Here is a 23,079-nt window from a genome sequence, read left to right as displayed (position 1 = left end):
TTCAGCCACAACAATCCCACGCAGGACCATCAGAAGAGCCAAAAGACCCACCGCCTTAGAGGATTACGTGCAAAGGGAGGGAAAAAATGGGTTAAATACACATACTCCTATAATGCACCCAATATTCCTCGTACCCCCTAAGCTTCTGATGAGTCGACGTACCACCCCTCAATATTCCACGTATCACGCCTGTTTTACCCCTTAATGCCATTTAAGTCCACACCAAGTGTTAAATGCTAGAAAATGACTAAACTACCCTTTCTTCTATCTTTTCTAAAATTAGAAAAGACCTAATTGCCCTGACCTATTTGCTAAAATCTGAAAATACCAAAATGCCCTCATCTTCCCCAAATCATTATCTTCTTTTACATACCCAATACCACCACCACCACCACCACCAGGCACTCCTCTCCTGGTCAGTAGGGGGTAATCTTCTGAAGATCTCGAAAAGGCACTCCTTGGGAAGAACATCAATAGAGGGATGCTTCTTCTGCTCAAACTTATCTCCTCTGAACAAAAAAGGTGCACTGATACGTGATCTCCTCCGAGGAGGACAGTAGACATCCACATGAGAACCAAGAGAAAGCATGAGGCTCGAATCCATGGGATTCGAGTATATAGACCCAGGATAGAAATCCTCATCTCCTGAAACACCCAAATCAGAAAAAACAAATTCAGTCAAGTTTCACAGATAGTTTCTTAAACAAAAAGAGACAGCATATTCAACTCCAAACTTTCAAACTCTAAAAAATATCCAGTGAATCCCTTCAGATCCTCAAAGAAAAACACAAACCTGACTAAATCCCCCCATAATCAGTTCGAAAATAATCAGAACAAGCATAATCCATAAATCAACTTAGTACTACAAGAAAAGAATTAATGATTAAAGATATATGAAAATCATCCAAGGATCTACCCAACCAATCTGCAGAAACAAACCCTAAAAATCTAGAGTTGTTCGTTTGAGAAAATTGTTGGACAAGTGTGTGTCCATCAAACCCGGTTCGGTCCAGTTCAACCCGGTTCACCTTTGTATTGAACATTTATACATTCTTGTTTAATATTGTCACATGCGATATAAACTTTTTGAGCATTATGTGTCCATAAGTTATACTTAAAATGGTAGTCGCGACTAGGGTTTGGGCTGGGCACCCTTATCATATGGTCGTCGCATTGGGTATGCCTAGACATGTGATGTCAGGGTACGAATGCGAGTGCTCACATGTTTAATGTGTGCATTGACGAAGAATCTACTTTGTCGATTCCCTCATGTATTACTGCTAGATGTAGGAAGGGATAGACATGTGTCACCGACACCCTGTACCTGAGGGAACCCTATCACTGCAAAGTGTGATCGCATTCTTTGGTTCATCAATGATTGAGACTCAAGCGAGTCAAAGCCGGTGTTCTGGGAAAACGTGAACACTTTGTGAGTGAAGGAGTTATCCAACACTGTCACCACTACCCGATTGGGGAACACCAAGATAGAGACTGTTTGTACATGGTCGGATCAGAATCTGGATCCAGTGCCGTTTTGGAAATGGTTTTGCAAAAATCTATTTTACATAAAATGATACATTATTTATAATTATTTGAACAAAGTATTTTATCGAGTTTTGCGGGACCCGATCAGATGCATAGACGCTCGTATATAGACTTGTACTATAGATTGGGGTTTGGCAGTACATGTGTACGTGCCGTAGATTCCATAATGATGGTGTTGATTAGTGGAGGGGTTGTATATGATAATAGTAATCATATAGGGAGTTATTTGGAATTTACTAATTTAATTGATTCTTTATTTAATTAATGGAATTGGTACTAATTGTAACTATCCATTAATAATTAAATAAAGTAGCTAATTAATACTTTCCCTATTAGATTCTGCTTCTTCCCCTTTTAGAAGTACTTTGAGTTTAAATAGAACTGCCAAACTGAGAGAGAGAGAGAGAGAGAGAGACTCTCACTGGAATTAAAGTAATCCATCCAGGGTTTAATTAAAACCCTAGATCTATAAAAGGATCAGAAAACGCAGGAGGGGGGCAGTGCTCCACGTTTTTGCCTGGCCCCCTCTTCTGCTTTTTGGTCTCTCTCTCTCCCTCTTTGAGATCTCTTCTTCTTCTTCTAGTTTCTCTGATCTGTGTTTAAGAGTTAGGGTTTGTGAAACCCTAGAGCTGTGCTGAAGAATTTGAGAGCATCTGGGATTGGCTTGAAGAACCTTGGTAGCACCATTGGAGGTTCAGATCTATTTGCTTGGAGCGCTCACTGGAGGAAGAACCACTGTCTATTAGAGGAGCAACACTTGAAACTCATCAGGTTAGCAGTTCTTTATTAATTCCTTCAGTTTATTGATTATTAATATTTATGGGATGCGAAAGAAACTCGAATCAATTTATTTTCGCTGCGCATTCGAGTATGGGATGGATCCCTCTTGCCATGTGATGACTAGAGATGTATTTTTCTCTGTCCCTAATATGTTCTAAAATTATATGGGACACATGAGGGAAGGAGAAACACTGATAGGGATGCACTAGAATTCCCATGGGCAACCATGGAAAACCCTAAAATTAAAATGGGACACCTATGGGACACCATGGGATAACCCAGGGTGTGCAAAACCCTAATTTTTCAGTTAATTGATTTCCCTATGAAACCATGGTTTGATCCCTGGACTGTAGTTTGGCCTACAGTTTGGTATCAGAGCCACCTTTCCCACCCATGAATATTGAATAACTAATGGTTAATATGATTATCATGAGTGGGATGCAAGTTGGCACATGGGTGGTTAGAATATGGTTGTTGTAACAACCTTCCCATGTGCACATGGGTAGTTACAAGGTTTTTGGTGTAACAACCTACCCATGTATGATGGATTTGATTATTGATTTATTTATTCCAATTATTGAAGCATGTATCCAAATAGATGAATATTATTTTTTTTTAAATTTTAATCATGTGTGGGGAAAGGGGGAGCGCACGCTACCAAGCCTCTGCGCATGTCCCTTTCCCTTTTTCCTTGCCCATTTGCGTATTTCCCTTTTTTAATGGGCTGTTGCCTACGGTGCGGTCGCTTTTGCCTACGGTGCGGTGGCTGCCTCCTAGGGAAAAACATAATTTTTGGTTTTAAAGGAAGAAGATGGGTGAAGGGATCCCTCCCTCCACTCACTTGTAATTAAAATATGATTTTAATTTTGAGCTTGGATACATGTTATCACATGTGATGTGGTGGTTCAATAAGTGAAGGAATCCATGTAATTTTTATTGGTTTACTTGCTTTAATGCTCATGCATGAAATTATATTATGATGTGATTATGGGAATGACATTCTAATAAATGGATGGATTGTTTATATATGTGATACATGGGGTTATGGGTGGATGTGATGCTTCTCTCTCTTTCTCTCTCCCCCTATCTTTTTATAAACAAATGTACTCCACCCATGGGCAACCCAAATGGTGGGTTGGTTTCTCCATGGGGGTTTCTTTTATTATGAAAAGGAAATTGTATAGAATTTTTCCTAGGTTTCCATTGTAATTTAAGAAGAGTTAGGACTCCCGGGCATGTAATGGCACCCAGGTGGTCAAAAATATTGGAAGCCCATGAGTCGGATAGCCTAGTCCACACTACCACGGTGTGTATAGTGACTCCCGACAGGGTAAGTTATGCAGGCAAGGGTTGTAGGTATCCAATTCATCTTTTGGGTTATGAGGGAAACTCAAATAATGAAAGACCATTGATGTGTGTGTGCTCAATTTATTATTTTCAATGGTTATTAATTAGCATGTGGTTATTCACTTGTGCATGTGTAGATAGTTATACAATGACTACCATTAATTCCAACTTTTTGACACTCATTAGCGAATACAAACTTAATGGTACAAACTATGTCGATTGGTACAGGAGCATTAAGTTGCTCCTGACTGTTGAAGGACTGTATACAGTTCTACATGAACAAGTTCCTCCTTAACCCGACCCGAACGATTTTGAGGCGAAGAGATGCAGGAGTTCCTTATGAGGGATTCCAAGGCGTCACTTTATATCCTAGGATCGTTGGAAAAGTCAGTTCTGGACTCGGTCAAGGATATACGCACTACTGGGGTTAAGATGGATAAGCTTGCTGAATTGTTCAACAGGTAGTTGACACACGCCCATTCTGATGTGGTGAGTCAAATCCACAACACCAAGATGTCCCAGGGGACTCCAGTGATGGATCATGTAATGAAAATGATCAATCTGTTTGAAAAATTGGAATCCATGGGGACTGATTTCAGCCTGCGATACAAGACTGATGTGATCTTAGCGTCACTCACTTCTGCCTATGCACCCTTTAAGATGTCCTACAAGATGTCCGATAAGGAGATGGAGCTCACCGAGCTTGCTAATGCACTGGTAGAGGCTGAAGCGTCCTTGAAAAAGAACAAGGCTGAGGTCAATGCAACTAAGGCAAAGCCTTCTTCAAGTGGGAAGAAGAAGAAAAAGGGAAGTAAGGGTAAGACCCTAAAACCCAAAGGTGGGAAGTCTGGCAATAAAGACAAAGGCAAGTGCTTCTATTGCAAAAAGGAGGATCACTGGAAAAGAAACTGTCGTGCTTACCTGGCTACTGTGAAAGATAAGAAGCCGGATGAAACAGAGGCTGCTAAAGAAGGTACATGTGATGTTCATATTCTTTATGAGTCTAATTTATCTTTTGAACCGACCAATTATTGGTTGGTGGATAATGGTTCCACTGTTCACATTTGTAATGATTTACAGGGGTTCAAGGAGGCAAGGAACCTGGAAAGAAATGAGGTGCGTCTTTGGATGGGCACTGGAGCTGAGACCATGGCGATGACTGTGGGAACTTTTATTTTAAAATTTTAGTTCTGCTTATTTAGTTTTAAAGGATTGCTATTATGCTCTTTCAAGAGGAAGATAATTTTAGTTTCAAAACTTGTTTTGGACAGATATAGTTTTTCCTTTAATTCTAAGTTAATTATTCGTTTTAATAATTCCTTTGTGGCATCCGGATATATACAAAGTGGTTTGTATTTTCTAGATTGCCCTATTAGAACGAATGTTGTTTCAAATGTTGATTTGAAACGGAAAGCAGCTCCAGTGAACTCAACATATCTATGGCATCTAAGATTATGCCACATTAATGTGGACTGAATCAGTAGATTGGTGAGGGATGGACCCTTAGAGAGTTTGAGGGTGGAACCATTCCCAACCTGTGAGTCATGCCTTCAAGGCAAAATGACCAAGAAACCCTTTAGCAATGAAGGTACTAGAGCCACAGATCTGTTAGAGTTAATACACATTGATGTGTGTGGACCCATAAACATACAAGCGAGATATGGGTATGAGTACTTTATCACATTCACCGATGATTAATCTAGATATGGTTACATATATTTGATGCGTAGGAAATCGGAAGCCTTTGATAAATTCGAAGAATTCCAAGCCGAGGTCGAAAGACAGCTCGATAAATGTGTCAAATCCTTACGATCAGATCGTGGAGGGGAGTATTTATCGGATGAGTTTAAAGATCATCTCATATCCCAAGGGATAGTCAGTCGGCTAACTAATCCAAGCACACCACAACAAAATGGTGTATCCGAATGACGCAATAGCACCCTATTAGATATGGTCCGGACGATGCTCACTTATAGTGAGCTGCCTCTCTCTTTCTGGGGGTATGCTTTAGAAATGGCAATTTACATCTTGAATAGGGTTCCATCCAAGTCTGTAGCCAAGACACCCTTTGAGTTGTGGAAAGGGCGTAAGCCCAGTATTCAACACCTTAGGGTATGGGGTTGCATAGCACATGTGCGAAAGCAACAGACAGACAAGTTAGAATCCAGGACTTCAAGATGCCATTTCATAGGCTACCCCAAAGGCACGATAGGCTATTATTTCTATGACCCAGTTGACCAGAAGGCCATTGTAAGTAAACACGTCACATTTCTGGAAGAAGAAATGATGACCCAGAGGTCCGAACCAGTAGTCATTAAAGAGCTATCAGATAGCTCAGAAACGTCACTTCCTGAAGTGAGACCAATTGGCATACCCGCTGAAATACCAACACCTGAAGAACCTTGACGCAGTGGGAGGGCTATTAAACCACCCACCAGGCTTACTCTTCTAACCGAAGAGGAAACTGTGGAAGAGTTCCACATGGTATCGGTTGAATCGGATGATCATCGGATGAAATACTCTGAGGCTCTAAAGGATGTTGATGCCACTAGGTGGCTGGAGGCAATGCGCTCTGAAATCAATTCGATGCATTCCAACAAGGTCTGGACTCTAGTCGATCCACCACTTGGAGTTAAGCCAATTGGATGTAAATGGATCTTCAAGAGGAAGAAGAGCGCAGATGGAAAGGTCAAAAGATTCAAAGCGAGATTGGTGGCAAAGGGCTATACCCAGAAAGAAGGTATAGACTATAAGGAAACCTTTTCACCAGTGGCGATGATGAAATCCAACAGGATTTTATTGGCTATCGCTGCACACTTTGATTATGAAATTTGGCAGATGGATGTGCAGACTGCATTTCTGAATGGATTCCTTCAAGAGAAAATCTACATGGAACAGCCAGAGGGGTTCTCTTCCTTGGAAGAAGAAAGAAAGGTGTGCAAATTGCAGAGGTCCATTTATGGGCTGAAGCAGGCTTCCAGGAGCTGGAACATTAGGTTTGATCAATCAATCAAATCGTTTGGTTTTGATTAAAACATGGATGAACCATGCGTTTACAAGAAGATCAATGGGAGGGCAGTATGCTTTCTTGTTTTATACGTAGATGACATATTGCTAATTGGTAACGATGTAGGATTCCTTTCATCAGTAGAACAGTGGTTATCCACAGTGTTTTCGATGAAAGACTTTGGTGAAGCTAGCTATATCCTTGGGATCAAACTTGTAAGAGATCGCCAGAAAAGGATGGTAGGCTTGTCACAGGCTACCTATATAGACAAAGTCTTGGCTAGATTTAGTATGGAGAACTCCAAAAGAGGAAGTGTTCCCTTCAGACATGGAATCAGTCTTTCCAAATCTCAATGTCCTCAGTCTCAGACGGACATTGAAGGATGAAGAGGATTCCCTATGCCTCAGTAGTAGGAAGTCTAATGCACGCTATGTTACGTACGAGGTCGGACGTTTGCTATGTAGCAGGTATTGTGAGTCGTTACGAGTCTAATGAGTAGCGGTGCCATTGTATAGAGGAGAACAAAATAGAAATCTACAGCCGATCCCTATTTTTATGAACACCTTGCATCATGTGATGCGGCTAATAAGGTGTTTAGGTTAGGAAGTTCCTAACATTACTGGAGTAGTCCCTGATCTTGTCAAGGGCCCCATTCCCCTGTTATGTGACAACAGAGGGGCCATTGCACAAGCTGAGGAGCCTAGGACTCATCAGAGGAATAAGCATGTGCAGCGGAAGTATCACCTCATCAGAGAGATTATCCAGCAGGGCGACGCGAGTATCTCTAAAGTGGACACAACTGAAAATGTGTCTGATGCCATGACAAAGGGTTTGTCACCAGGAGTGTTTGAGAAACACATGGAGGGCATGGGTTTAAAATGTATTAGGAATTGGCTTTGATGTACAAGTGGGAGATTGTTGGACAAGCGTGTGTCCATCAAACTCGGTTCGGTTCGGTTCAACCCGGTTCACCTTTGTATTGAACATTTATACATTCTTGTTTAATATTGTCACATGCGATATAAACTTTTTGAGCATTATGTGTCTGTAAGTTATACTTAAAATGGTAGTCGCGACTAGGGTTTGGGCTGGGCACCCTTATCATATGGTCATCGCATTGGGTATGCCTAGACATGTGATGTCAGGGTACGAATGCGAGTGTTCACATGTTTGATGTGTGCATTGGCGAAGAATCTACTTTGTCGATTCCCTCATGTATTACTGCCAGATGTAGGAAGGGATAGACATGTGTCACCGACACCCTGTACCTGAGGGAACCCTGTCATTGCAAAGTGTGATCGCATTCTTTGGTTCATCAATGACTGAGACTCAAGCGAGTCAAAGCCGGTGTTCTGGGAATACGTGAACACTTTGTGAGTGAAGGAGTTATCCAATACGGTCACCACTGCCTGATTGGGGAACACCAAGATAGAGACTGTCTGTGCATGGTCGGATCAGAATCTGGATCCAGTGCTGTTTTGGAAATGGTTTTGCAAAAATCTATTTTACATAAAATGATTCATTATTTATAATTATTTAAACAAAGTATTTTATCGAGTTTTACGGGACCCGATCAGATGCGTAGACGCTCGTATATAGACTTGTACTATGGATTGGGGTTTGGCAGTACATGTGTACGTGCCCTAGATTCCATAATGATGGTGTTGATTAGTGGGGGGGTTGTATATGATAATAGTTATCATATAGGAAGTTATTTGGAATTTGCTAATTTAATTGGCTCTTTATTTAATTAATGGAATTGGTGCTAATTGTAATTATCCATTAATAATTAAATAAAGTCGCTAATTAATACTTTCCCTATTAGATTATGCTTCTTCCCCTTTTAGAAGCACTTTGAGTTTAACAGAATTGCTAAACTGAGAGAGAGAGAGAGAGAGAGAGAGATAGACTCTCACTGGGATTAAAGTAATCCATCCAGGGTTTAATTAAAACCCTAGATGTCACGCCCCTATTCCAGACAAGGAATATAATATCATATAAAGGGTGACTAGGACGACGCGTGTCATCCTACTAAACCGCCCGGATCACTGACACAGTGTCCCAACGCACAGTCATATCCAATATTAACACAATATAACATTAGAATGCAGAAAAGAGGAATATTACATTCCAAGGATCAGTAGTATTGCGGAAGCGTATAAATCGAATAGTTACAAGATGTTCAAAACTAGATGATAAATACAGTAATTAGTTACATTTCCAATGACCATCTAATAACTATCAAAAATGGTATTACAGTAAGTATTTCACCATAGGCCTTAGCCTCAAAAGTAATCAAAAAGGGATCGAGTCCCGAATATCCTCACGGCCCGTAGGCACAATCATCGCAAGGACACCCGTCGCCATGTTCCTCAAACACGGCCTCCGGTTCCTCCTCACCGATCTCATCGTATCCCGAGGGCTGAACTCCAAGTCCCGCGAGATATCCGTCACCTGCACCATAATCTAAAAAGTGTGCGCATGAGGGGGTTAACTCCACCGAGCCGTGAGGGGATGGGGATGCACAAACACGCAATTCACATAGTCCAATGATGCATGCACATGTTAAGTCCATTTTTCCACCTAACAAACAAACTAAGTCAATGGCATATGCTATTGTGACAACTCGGGAGACATCATGGGTCACTTAACTTATCGCCACAATGAAACCTCAATTGTCACGTGGGACCTACGCCGATCGAAGCCTCCAAGACCACTCGGTGGCGGACCCACGATAACCAATACTACCATGGTGGCCTCTCCCACCTCCACGAATCCGGTGTCGATTACCCAACACCTAAACCCCTGTTGGTAAGGGTCGTAGCATAAGGGTGTGAAATCCTAGCCACAATATACTACATGCAAGTCCTATCGTCCCGAGAGGTAATCCGGGCGCATCAACTTTTCATCGGTTTAGTGCCGGTTACACAAGACGCACAGCATCTGATTCAACATGACATTCAACATAATTTCTTCACAAATGTTTATAGAGTTCGGGGTTCGCCAGGTACCCACCGACACCGAGACCCATCAAGATACAACATTACCAATCAACATTATAACAAATAGATATAAAATTATGCAATATGCGCAAACATGCTTATTAATTATAATGAGTACATAATATATAGTGCAATAATAATAACAAGCCCAAACAACCAAACCCACTCACAACGTATACGCCAAGCACCACGATTATCGCTTGTCGCCTCGATCAAGCAATAAGCCACAAAAGTGAATATATTAACCTATACAAAGAGTGGAATAAGGTTACACGAGCGAAAGGAACAGATCCCCAAAAGGTCTCCCATAAACACTTAAGTATAAGGTTTCGAGACGAAGTGGTTGCGGAGTGGTTTCATGCCCAAATTCCGCAACCACATGTAAATCCTAGGAAACCGGGGTTCGGGACAGTTTTAGTCAAGGTCGGATGCGATGTGGTTTCAGAAAACTGAATCCGAGTGTAAATCCGAGCTTCACAGGGCTCGGGACAATTTTGTCAAGGTCGGATGCGGATGTGGTTTGAAAACGAATCCGAGTGTAAATCCGACCTTCACAGAATCCTTCTCGGGAAGGTAATTTCAGGGTGGTTTCTTGCGGTGCTCAAACCACATGTAAACCTCACACCTTCAGGTCCAAAATCCAAGGATTCCCCTCCAAGGACCCCATTTCAAGTGGTTTTAAAGCACAAGGACTTCTAGAAAACTCCATCCTAAGCTCATTAGGGTCCAACCTTAAATCTCCCAAATGGCAATGAGAACCCTCACATTAGAGCTCATAATGGAGTGAACTAACTCCACCATAGCTTGGCTTTAAAGCTCCATCTACTCCCTAGGTTCCAAGAGAGATCTAGGTCAATCTCTCCCATTACCCAACCCCTTTTAAAATCCAAAATAGAAGAAGGAAGAAGATTCAATAGCTTACCTTCCCCCAAGATGAGAGCTCCACGATTTATGGCCCAAGAGATGGGGTCTCCACCTTCCTCCAAGCCTCTCTCTCCTTCCTCTTTCTCTTCCTCTCCTCTTTCTCTCCTCTTTCTCTCCTCCACGATTTAGGGTAGAAGAGGGTGATGAAGGAGAAGTGATGTTCTCTCTCTCCCTCATGGACTCATTTATAATAAATGGGTATATGGGTACCTCTAGTCAAATGGATCATGAGGCCTAATGGGTCAACCCATTAGTCCTATGTGGGTAAGTGGATGGAATAACCCATCATTGGGTCAATAGGTTAAATGGGCCTGCCCACAACCTTAATTAGGGAAAAGCCCATTCTTAGATGGGTTCATAAGAGATGGGTATAAGTCCCCAATGTACTTCCTAAAGGTACGTGGGACCCGAACTTAAATTATTCCCTTCTCTCATGAAATAGCTCGAGCGGTTCAAGCCCTGGACCGCACTCGAGGTTACCAAGGGAAGAATAATTAATAAGTCTTGAGGCTAGAACTTACCTTTTCCCCCTGTCATGGTTTATCACCCATGACCCGAACAACTTCGCCACGGCAATGCTAAGCTCATCACCGAACGAAATATCCAATCGAGGTGACGGTCCAGGATGCTCTCTCGAACTCCTCGCTTCCGGGCTAGTACTTGGAGGGTAATCGACGAAGTCGCCACAACGAACTTTCCCCCTGGCGGTTGAGGAATCTTTCCTCCACAGGCAAACCCGTCTTGTGGTCAACGATTTTGTAGCTAGGTTTGACCATCATGGAGAACAGGTCACCAAGCATACATGGCGGTATCTACACGTCACGAGAAGAAATGATATTTAATTATATCCTGGGACGGGTATAACATCCCCCCACCTTATAAGAAATTTCGTCCTCGAAATTTGACGTACCTTGTAGATAGGCAAGAAAAGGGTATTTCGCCCGCATCTCTACCTCTGCCTCCCAAGAAGCTTCCTCTTCCGGGATGGTTGCACCATTTTATCTTCACATAATGAATGGGCGATTGCGAAGATGAACAACCTTCTTTCCAAAAATCTTTTCAGCACTCTTTATAGGACATGTCGGCCGCAAGTTCGGTGGTTCATGCGTCAATACATGGCTTGGATCATGGACATACTTCCTCAACATGGATACGTGGAAGACGTCGTGCACACCTTCTAAAGATGGAGGGAGTGCTAAGCGATATGCCACCGGTCCAATCCGTGCAAGGATCTCAAAAGGTCCTATAAATCTCGGACTCACTTGCCCTTCTTGTAAACGCATCACCCCTTTGGAGGGTGATACCTTAAGGAACACTTTATCGCCAATAGTGAACTCAAGGTCTTTCCGCCTCAAGTCTCGCATAACCTTCACGCTGATGAGCCGCCTTGATCCGCTCACGAATCAAGTCCACCTTCTCGCATGTTGCCTGAATCAACTCGGGTCCAAGAATACGCCGTTCACCTACTTCGTCCCAATATAACGGTGTCCGACACTTCTTCTCATACCGAGCCTCAAACGGTGCCATGCCTATAGTAGCCAGTAATCATTATTGTAAGCAAACTCAATAAGTGAGAGATGCTTGTCCCAGCTGCCTTGCATATCAATGGCACAAGCTCGGAGCATATCTTCCAATGTCCGAATAGTCCTCTCCGACTATCCGTCGGTTTGAGGGTGGAAGGCTGTACTAAAACTCAACAAAGGTACCCATTGCCTTCGAAAACCCCCGAACTTAGATGTAAATCGGGATCCCGATCGGAGATGATGTCGACAGAACTCCGTGTAGACGAACTACATTATCAATGTACAAGCGAGCCACTTGTCCATCGAATAGGTAATCTTCATGGGGATGAAGTGAGCCATCTTTGTCAATCTATCAACGACAACCCATATGGTATCGACACCTCTAGGCGTGTGGGGCAACCCGGTGACAAAATCCATGGTAACATGCTCCCACTTCCACTCTAGAACAGGCAATGACTGTAAGAGGCCATGAGGTCGCGTCATCCGCCTTCACCGCCGACAAGTAAGACATTTTGCCACATACTTAGCCACATCCCTCTTCATTCCACTCTACCAGTAATATTCCTTCGATCTCTATACATCTTTGTACTACTGGATGAATAGAATAGGGAGAGTCATGGGCCTCGCCTAACACTTCCTTCCTCAACGAGGGTTACTAGGAACACATAGCCGTTGTCCGAACATGAGAACACCACTCTCTGTTAAAGTAAAATCCAGTTCCCCGCGTGTCCCCCTTGATAGCCTCAATAACCTTTTGAATCTCCTCATCGAGCCTGGGCTGATTGAATTCGCCCTACCAAGTGGGATTGTACTGATAAAGGCCGATAGAGATAAGGTAACACCTTCAACCAGAATTCCAAGTCCATCCTTCTAGCTTCCTCGATGAGTTTCTCACTTTGCGCTAGTGATGCCAGTGACAAGGACTGATTTCCGGCTCGGCGCATCCGCTACTACATTTGCCTTGCCTGGGTGGTAATGGATAGTACAATCATAATCTTTCAACAACTCCAACCACCGTCGTGCCTCATATTGAGCTCCTTTTGTGTAAAGAAGTATTTGAGGCTCTTGTGATCCCGTATATTTCGCTCTTCTCACCATATAAATAATGTCTCCGATCTTCGGAGCGAAAACCACAGCGCAAGCTCCAAATCATGGGTCGGGTAGTTCTTCTCATAGTCCTTCAATTGCCGAGAAGCATAGGCCACTACCTTCCCATCTTGCATTAGAACACAACCCAAGCCCATTTTAGATGCATCATCAGACTACCATCCCCCAGTACCATTAGGAATGGTAAGTCTTGGAGCGGAAACCAGCCTCTGCTTGAGCTTTTGGAAGCTCTTTTCACGCCTATCGGACCACTCGAACTTCACTCCCTTTCGGGTCGGTCGTGTCATAGGAGCGGAGAGCCTTGAGAAGTTCTCAATAAATCTCCGTAATAGCCAGCTAGTCCCAGGAAACTACGAATGTTTGCCACATTCTTGGGTATCGCCTATCAACTACGACTTCACCTTGCCAGGGTCAACCTCTATACCCTTACCGAAACAAGGTGTCCCGAAATGCCACTGTTGTAGCCAAAACTCACACTTACCGAATTTGGCGTACAACGCTTCTCCCTTAGGCGTTGCAATACTAGGCGGAGATGGTCTCGCATGCTCCTCCTCGCTCTTGGAATAGACCAAGATGTCATCAATGAAGATAATGACATACTTGTCTAGAACATCGTGGAACACCCGGTTCATCAACTCCATAAAAGCGGCCGGGGCATTGGTCAGCCCGAAGGACATGACCAAGAACTCATAATGACCATAGCGAGATCTGAATGCTTGTCTTCTTGATATCACTATTTCGATCTTCAACTCGATGGTACCCGACCGGAGATCAATTTTTGAGAACACCTTCGCACCGTAGTTGATCGAATAGGTCATCGATCCTAGGCAAAGGATACCGTTCTTGATTGTCAATTTGTTGAGCTCACGGTAGTCAATGCACGAGACGCATACTACCGTCCTTCTTTTCACAAACAACACGGTGCTCCCCAAGGAGATACACTGGGTCTAATGAAACCCTTCTTCAACGGTCATTCAATCGCTCTTGTAGCTCCTTTAGCTCATTGGGGCCATCCCGTAAGGTGCCTTGAATACTTGGGGCTGCACCAGGAATTAGATCTATCATGAACTCGTCTCGCGATCCGGTGGCAACCGCGTTAGATCCTCGTGAAAGACATCTGGAAAGTCTTTCACCACGCACAACTCTTCCAAAGGCACGCTTTGGCTTGATCTATCACGGATGCTAGATAACACCGACATCCCTCTGCCAACAACTTGTACTTGGAGGGCGAGATGATAACTTTCTTGGGTCTCTCCCGCCTAGTACCCATAAACACAAACTCTTCACCTTCACTGGTTTGAATAGAACCTTCCTCTCTCAATGCATTAGGATGGCTTTGTGAGTTGATAGCCAATCCATTCCCAAAATCACATCAAAGTCTTTCATATCCAGCAAGACTAAGCTTGCTTCGAGTCCGTGACCACCACGCATACCGGCAAGGATCACAAACCGAGTTAAGTTCAACCTTGCTACCCGTTGGTGTACGACTATCGGTTTGGGCCATTAGCTTTGGTTCAATGGACATCTTCTTAGCAAAACTAGGGGACACAAAAGAGTGTGATGCCCCGAATCAAATAAAGCATAAGCGTCGAGAGCAAACAAGAACGACACTGACAAGCAACAGTAGCAACCAATCATAGAAATAAAAGCTATAATATGCACATCTTAAGAGTAGAGTGCAATACCTGTAATAACACCGGATCGGCCCGGCCTCTTCATTTGTCACGAGAATACACCCGACCTTGAGATCTATGGGCTGGAGCAGGAAGAAGAGAACGCACAACGCCTTGGCTTGGGGTGCCTTTTGTGTAGCTGCACTGGAGGACCTATCATCCGAGGATGAGGACAGTCTCGAACCATATGCCCGGACTCCTTGCAATTGTAACATATAAGAGTCTCGGGAACCATAGTGAGGAGTTGAGGTAGGCACAGGGCGCTTGCCTTGCATCTAACCTCCCGGGCGGGACCGGAAGCGTGAGTGTAGGATCCTCTCTTTTGGAATTTTGTGGATCCCCTAGGTTCGTGAGAGGGTCATGGGTCTTTTACCGCTGAATGGCCTGTAATTCTCTCTCTCTGGTCCTCAATCACCTTAGCGGCTGGGACCGTCTCGGCATAAGTAGGGTACTTGTGTAGCACCACGTAGTACTAATGCTAGGTCTAAGCCCCTTTTCAAACTTCCTAGCCTTCACATTCTCGGCCTTCATGTGTATCGGGGCGAAGTAAAACAGCTCCTCAAAAGCTTTGTGGTACTCAAGGACCGATTTGGATCCTTGAAAGAAGCTCATAAACTCGAGACTCCTTCCTATCACGGAAGTTTTGAGGGAAGAAATTTTTGAAGAAGACTTCCTTGAATTGAGCCCAAGTTGCCTCTGGGTGAGTTGCCCAAAAATGGTCTTTAGAGGAGAGCCACCACGCATCGAATCACCCCGGAGCTGGTAGGTAGCACACCGGGTCTTGTCGTGTCATTGCCTTTGTATCACTTCAAAGATCCTCTCAAGATCCCTTATAAATGTTGCCGGAAAAAGGAATCATGGGCCATCTTGTAGAAGGTTGGAGGACGATGTTTCGAAATCTCTCCGATAACCTAGCAAATCCACCCAAGCCGAGTCACCGCTTGGACCGAAGGAGCCACAAGTGGAAGGTAGAATAGGTGTTGGCACCTCTTGTGTCAAAGGAATTCCGGAGTGGCTTGAGCCAGAGAACACTAGGTACGGCGGAACCCACGAGGGCGGTGGGGAGGATTGACTTGCACAGAGGAGGACCGGCCGCCTTTCCTAACAAAGGCTTGGAACATAGCCGTCATGTTTTGCATGAATTGGCGCTGCTCTTGTTGCGCCTCCCTATGCTCTCGTTCCATGGATTGCAACCTATTGCTCAACAACGCGCGACATCCGCATTATTACTAATTACGGTGCTACTGTAGAACCGTATTCAAGCCTCACCGCCTCTTCCCTAGCAGGGAGAACGGTTGGCATTTGACCGTGTATTAACCATGGTTCACACCGGTTACATCAACACCTACGATTATAGGCACAATAGCAATATTAAGCAAACCAATCAAAAATCGATTTGCAAAAGGTAAACATAGGTTACACGAGGGGTAAGGGAAGCAATAATGAGGGTAATAAGCATTAGAAACAAGTTGGTTAAGCAAAACAGGGTCAAAAACCCTTTACGGCGGGTCGGATTTACATGCGGTTTCACTAGGCTGCATCCGAGTGTAAATCCGACATTCACGGACCAAAGCCTGGTCTCGGGAAACCGCGGATTCACGGTCGGTTTCAAAATTGTGCATCCGAGTGTAACACCGCATGGTCCAAAACAGAATTTCTAACTCGAAACTCCACTTCCAAAACCCAAATTCCTATTTCTAAACACCCCCTACGCTCTGGAGAACCCAAAACCGCATTCGTTCCTTGCTCTCTTACCCTTCTAGGTGGATTTTTGGCACTCAATCCCATTCATCAACAGATCCGATCGAGTTCAGGTATGCCCTCTTCCCTCTCTATCGATCTATCTCTTTCTCCTTTCGACTTCTCTTATGGAGAAACCCCAAAATTGATTTCGGGTTTACAAGATTTGGGTTTTTTTGTTTTCTCCTAGCTAAATAGATGGATTATTGTCCATTCTCCATTCGTTTCCCATCATATGCAACCTAGTTGAGGTATTTCCCCCAATTTTGCACCTTCACCATGGGTTTGGGTTGGATTTTGGAGAAATCCCAAAACCCTAACCGAAATTCTACTTCCTTTTTGCCCAAATCAGGCTCGGTTTTGCTAGGTAGGCTTGGTGTATATAATTTGGGGTTGTCTCAAGCCATTACTTATTTATTTCTTGCAAATTGGAACTTCAAGAATCACATCTGAAATTTTCTTTTAGAGATTCAAGCATTATTTACTATAAATTAGCTCCATATATTGCTTGAACTAGGTATTTAGTATAAACTTCATGTTCTAGGTATACTATGGCCATGTATGTATATTGTTTACTATGTTATTCAACTTCCACCAAATTCTGAAAATTTCCTCTTTGGATTTCTTAGTATATTATCTATCAATTCAGTCCAACTTTGTTTGAACTAATTGCTTGTATGATATAATGCTCTCCAAGCATAATGTGGCCATGTACATTTATTCTCTATGATTGCATCTACATAGTGGCCATGCATTCCCCTTTTTCCTAACTCCTTAGACCATTCACAACCAAATTTTTCTAGTAAATTTCCTACTATAATTTGGTTGATCTGTTGTAGGAATCGAGGTCTAGGTTCTAATTCCTTATCTCCTTTCACTGTATATCTGCTTAGACCTTAATATCCAAGCATGGACTTAATATGTTTCTGTATTCTTGGTCTTCCTTGGTTGCAGGTTAGGGAATCTAAATGGCTCCTAGAACAAGGCGTGCACGGGCCGAACAAGCTGCCCCAGCTGCTTTGGATGCACTATGGTTCCAAGACCTAGAGAAACAGGAGATGTACCAAGACCACTTTCGCTTTAAGAGTATCTTGGAGGGGAGAGATGTGGTGCATGGAAGACCTCAAGGCCTACAAAGTAGGGCCGAGATTTAAGCACTGGGGTGGTCCAACCTCCTCAACCTTCCGAGCCATTCTATCCCAAGCTCATTCGTCACTTCTACGCCAACCTGCACACCGAGAACCTAGGCACGCGAGATTACTGGATCCTCTCTTATGTCAAGGAGTCACCATATCCTTCACAAAGGGGCACGGTTGCGGGCATCCTCAATGTAGCTATCTAGGGAGAGAAGACCTCTCGCACCATGGAAGAATCCCTACTCCTTTCTCGGGAGAGAGGCATACAGGAATTATACGGGAGCTTACACGTGGGGCATTCGAGAAGAAAGTGCTGAGACTTCTTTTGCTAATTCTCCCGTGATATTGAGCCGGATTGTGCAAGACAACATCGTGCCTATAGCAGTCACCGCACCATGCCTTCCATCTTCGTAGGCTATGTGGCCTATCACCTCTACAAAGGCATTCCCATCCGCCGCCCTACATTATCATGCGGACCATGGATCATGCGGGCGAAATCCCGGGAGGAACTTAGATTTACCCTATGGGAGGTTGCTCACTACTATTTTCCAGCATTTTGGAGTTGACTTGAGTGAGGAGGATCAAGACTTAACCGAAGATCCACCTCTAGATCGTAACGCAAGCGAGGCGAGGATGCGAGTGCGATGGATGCATATAGTGATGGGGAGCCATTGGTCCCAACAGAGGCCACGGGCCTGAGCCTCAGTGCAGGAGTCTCCTCCTCGCCGGCGTGCATGCGGCCTCTTCATCCGTCTTGCTCCTAGTGGGTCCGACATCGACAGATTCTTGCGACTTTGAGCCGATGAGCACCGGCATGGCTCGGGGTTTGAAGGGGTGAACTCTAGGCTCGATGCATCGAGGCAGACGCATGGAGAGCTTCGAGCAGCAGATGGAGGACCTGCACTCCTACCTCCATGATGAGGGCACGAGGATGAGCCCGTAGTGATGATGAGATGGAGCAGAGACCTCCTATCCATTCCCACCATGCTCTCTATGGACTCCTAGCTATTTATCTTACCATGCAGACTTTTTTTTTTTTTTTTTTTTTTTTTTCTTGGTTGTAAGAATTTGAAGTCTACATTCAGCTCAATTTTGTTGTAATCACTCATTTGGCTTATGGAAAATGTATTCACAATGGAATTAAGGAATATATGTTGTCTATTATTTGCTATTGTCTTCGGCTTTCTCCTAACATTCGCACACATTCCAATTATGCATTGTTAGAAGCTTTTACTTTAGCAACCTATTGTGTAGAGTAAATCACAATTCCGCTAGATCAGGTGGTGCGAGCATCTCGCTCGATACCACGCCTCACGCCCTATTCCGCATAAGGAATATAATATCATATAAAGGGTGACTAGGACGACGCGTGTCATCCTACTAAACCGCCGGATCACCGACCACGTGTCCCAACGCATGATCATATCCAATATTAACACAATATAACATTAGAATGCGAGAAAAGAGGAATATTACATTCCAAGGATCGGTAGTATTGCTAAGCGTATAAATCGAATAGTTACAAGATGTTCAAAACTAGATGATAAATACAGATAATTAGTTACATTTCCAATGACCATCTAATAACTATCAAAAATGGTATTACAGAAGTATTTCACCATAGGCCTTAGCCTCAAAAGTAATCAAAAAGGGATCGAGTCCCGAATATCCTCACGGCCCGTAGGCACAATCATCGCAAGGACACCCGTCGCCATGTTCCTCAAACACGGCCTCCGGTTCCTCCTCACCGATCTCATCGTATCCCAGAGGCTGAACTCCAAGTCCGAGATATCTGTCACCCACCATAATCTAAAAAGTGTGCGCACGAGGGGTTAGCTCCAGAGCCGAGTGAGGGGATGGGGATGCACAAACACGCAATTCACATAGTCCAATGATGCATGCACATGTTAAGTCCATTTTTCCACCTAACAAACAAACTAAGTCAATGGCATATGCTACTGTGACAACTCGGGAGACACTGTGGGTCACTTAACTTATCGCCACAATGAAACCTCAATTGTCACGTGGGACCTACGCCGATCGAAAGCCTCCAAGACCACTCGGTGGGACCCCGATAACCAATACTACCATGACTGGCCTCTCCCACCTCCACGAATCCGGTTTGCGATTACCCAACACCTAAACCCCTGTTGGTAAGGGTCGTAGCATAAGGGTGTGAAATTCTAGCAACAATATACTACATGCAACTCCTATCGTCCCGAGAGGTAATCCGGGCGCATCAACTTTTCATCGGTTTAGTGCCCGGTTACAAGACGGCACGGCGCATCTGATTCAACATGACATTCAACATAATTTCTTCATAAATGTTTATAGAGTTCGGGTCTGACTTATCCGACCCACCGGCACCAGACCCATCAAGATACAACATTACCAATCAACATTATAACAAATAGATATAAAATTATGCAATATGCGCAAACATGCTTATTAATTATAATGAGTACATAATATATAGTGCAATAATAATAACAAGCCCAAACAACCAAACCCACTCACAACGTATACGCCAAGCACCACGATTATCGCTTGTCGCCTCGATCAAGCAATAAGCCACAAAAGTGAATATATTAACCTATACAAAGAGTGGAATAAGGTTACACGAGCGAAAGGAACGGATCCCCAAAAGGTCTCCCATAAACACTTAAGTATAAGGTTTCGAGACGAAGTGGTTGCAGGAGTGGTTTCATGCCCAAATTCGCAACCACATGTAAATCCTAGGAAACCGGGGTTCGGACAGTTTTAGTCAAGGTCGGATGCGGATGTGGTTTCAGAAAATTGAATCCGAGTGTAAATCCGAGCTTCACGGGGCTCGGACAATTTTTGTCAAGGTCGGATGCGATGTGGTTTCTAAAACTCAATCGAAGTGTAAATCCGACCTTCACGAATCCTTCTCGGGAAGGTAATTTCAGGGGTGGTTTCTTGCAGTGTCAAACCACATGTAAACCCTCACACCTTCAGGTCCAAAATCCGAAGGATTCCCTCCAAGGACCCCATTTCAAGTGGTTTTAAAGCACAAGGACTTCTAGAAAACTCCATCCTAAGCTCATTAGGGTCCAACCTTAAATCTCCCAAATGGCAATGAGAACCCTCACATTAGAGCTCACATAATGGAGTGAACTAACTCCACCATAGCTTGGCTTTAAAGCTCCATCTACTCCCTAGGTTCCAAGAGAGATCTAGGTCAATCTCTCCCATTACCCAACCCCTTTTAAAATCCAAAATAGAAGAAGGAAGAAGATTCAATAGCTTACCTTCCCCCAAGATGAGAGCTCCACGATTTATGGCCCAAGAGATGGGGTCTCCACCTTCCTCCAAGCCTCTCTCTCCTTCCTCTTTCTCTTCCTCTCCTCTTTCTCTCCTCTTTCTCTCCTCCACGATTTAGGGTAGAAGAGGGTGATGAAGGAGAAGTGATGTTCTCTCTCTCCCTCATGGACTCATTTATAATAAATGGGTATATGGGTACCTCTAGTCAAATGGGTCATGAGGCCTAATGGGTCAACCCATTAGTCCTATGTGGGTAAGTGGATGGAATAACCCATCATTGGGTCAATAGGTTAAATGGGCCTGCCCACAACCTTAATTAGGGAAAAGCCCATTCTTAGATGGGTTCATAAGAGATGGGTATAAGTCCCCAATGTACTTCCTAAAGGTACGCGGGACCCGAACTTAAATTATTCCCTTCTCTCATGAAATAGCTCGAGCGGTTCAAGCCCGGACCCGCACTTCGAGGTTACCAAGGGAAGAATAATTAATAAGTCTTGAGGCTAGAACTTACCTTTCCCCCTGTCATGGTTTATCACCCATGACCCCGAACAGCTTCGCCACGGCAATGCTAAGCTCATCACCGAACGAAATATCCAATCGAGGTGACGGTCCGGGATGCTCTCTCCTGAACTCCTCGCTTCCCAGTGCTAGTACTTGGAGGGTAATCGACGAAGTCGCCACAACGAACTTTCCCCACTCGGCGGTTGAGGAATCTTTCCTCCACAGGCAAACCCGTCTTGTGGTCAACGATTTTGTAGCTAGGTTTGACCATCATGGAGAACAGTCACCAAGATACATGGCAGTATCTACACGTCACGAGAAGAAATGATATTTAATTATATCCGTGCACGGTATAACACTAGATCTATAAAAGGATCGAAAAGCAGAGGGGGGGTAGTGCTCCACGTTTTTGCCGGCCCCGTCTTCGCATTTTGGTCTCTCTCTCTCCTCTTTGAGATCTTCTTCTTCTTCTAGTTTCTTTGATCTGTGTTTAAGAGTTAGGGTTTGTGAAATCCTAGAGCTGTGCTGAAGGATTTGAGAGCATCTGGGATTGGCTTGAAGAACCTTGGTAGCACCATTGGAGGTTCAGATCTGTTTGCTTGGAGCGCTCACTGGAGGAAGAACCACTGTCTATTGGAGGAGCAACACTTGAAGCTCACCAGGTTAGCAGTTCTTTATTAATTCCTTCAATTTATTGATTATTAATATTTATAGGATGCGAAAGAAACTCGAATTGATTTATTTCTGCTGCGCATTCGAGTATGGGATGGATCCCTCTTGCCATGTGATGACTAGAGATGTATTTTTCTCTGTCCCTAATATGTTTTAAAATTGCATGGGACACATGAGGGAAGGAGAAACACTGATAGGGATGCACTAGGGTTCCCATGGAAAATCATGGGAAACCCTAAAATTAAAATGGGGCACCCATGGGACACCATGGGATAACCCAAGGTGTGCAAAACCCTAATTTTCAGTTAATTGGTTTCCCTAGGGAACCATGGTTTGATCCCTGGACCGTAGTTTGGCCTACAGAAATAACTACCAGACCACAAAAATTCTAAAAACCCAACACAATCGCAATCAAGGGTAACTCAGACCTCATGAATTAAAGCATGCATACAAACATCTCCTAACCCTTACCCAAAATTCCCAGCTGAAACAAAGATTACAAATCATTATCCTTGGAGGACCGGGATTCAAAATAAAAGCAAAGAAAGGAAAACCAAAACATACCACTATAGTTGACGAGAGCAGGCATGGGAACAAAGATCCGAAATTGCAAAGCTTTTCAAAAGAAGACCCTCGATTGAGAGCAAAAAAGATAGAATCAACCAAGAACAAGACGCAAATAACTTGATACAGTCCAATAACAACCGAATGCATTTACAGAAATTGAATTCCTTCAAAGATCATCAAGAAAAGCAGAAACCCTAACGAAGAGGGCAAAAAAAGAGTAGAAGAGAAGAAGAATGTAATATTCGTTGCTCCTCTCTCCACCTTTTATTT

The 23,079-nt window shown here is 43.8% G+C and overlaps 1 long non-coding RNA gene across 1 annotated transcript; it reads right to left on the bottom strand.

The window, feature by feature from the left end:
* Positions 1 to 547: 547 nt before the first annotated feature.
* On the bottom strand, positions 548 to 23,075 carry LOC122640604. Its single transcript, XR_006329704.1, has 2 exons — positions 22,807 to 23,075; positions 548 to 645 (listed from the first exon to the last, which is right to left on the bottom strand). It is a non-coding gene; the product is annotated as an uncharacterized LOC122640604 (long non-coding RNA).
* Positions 23,076 to 23,079: the final 4 nt, after the last annotated feature.

Source organism: Telopea speciosissima, chromosome 9 (assembly GCF_018873765.1).
Source record: "Telopea speciosissima isolate NSW1024214 ecotype Mountain lineage chromosome 9, Tspe_v1, whole genome shotgun sequence".
Taxonomy (NCBI): Eukaryota; Viridiplantae; Streptophyta; class Magnoliopsida; order Proteales; family Proteaceae; genus Telopea; species Telopea speciosissima.
The sequence above is the reverse complement of the archived record's forward strand: the minus strand, read 5'-3'. Positions and strand labels throughout refer to the sequence as shown.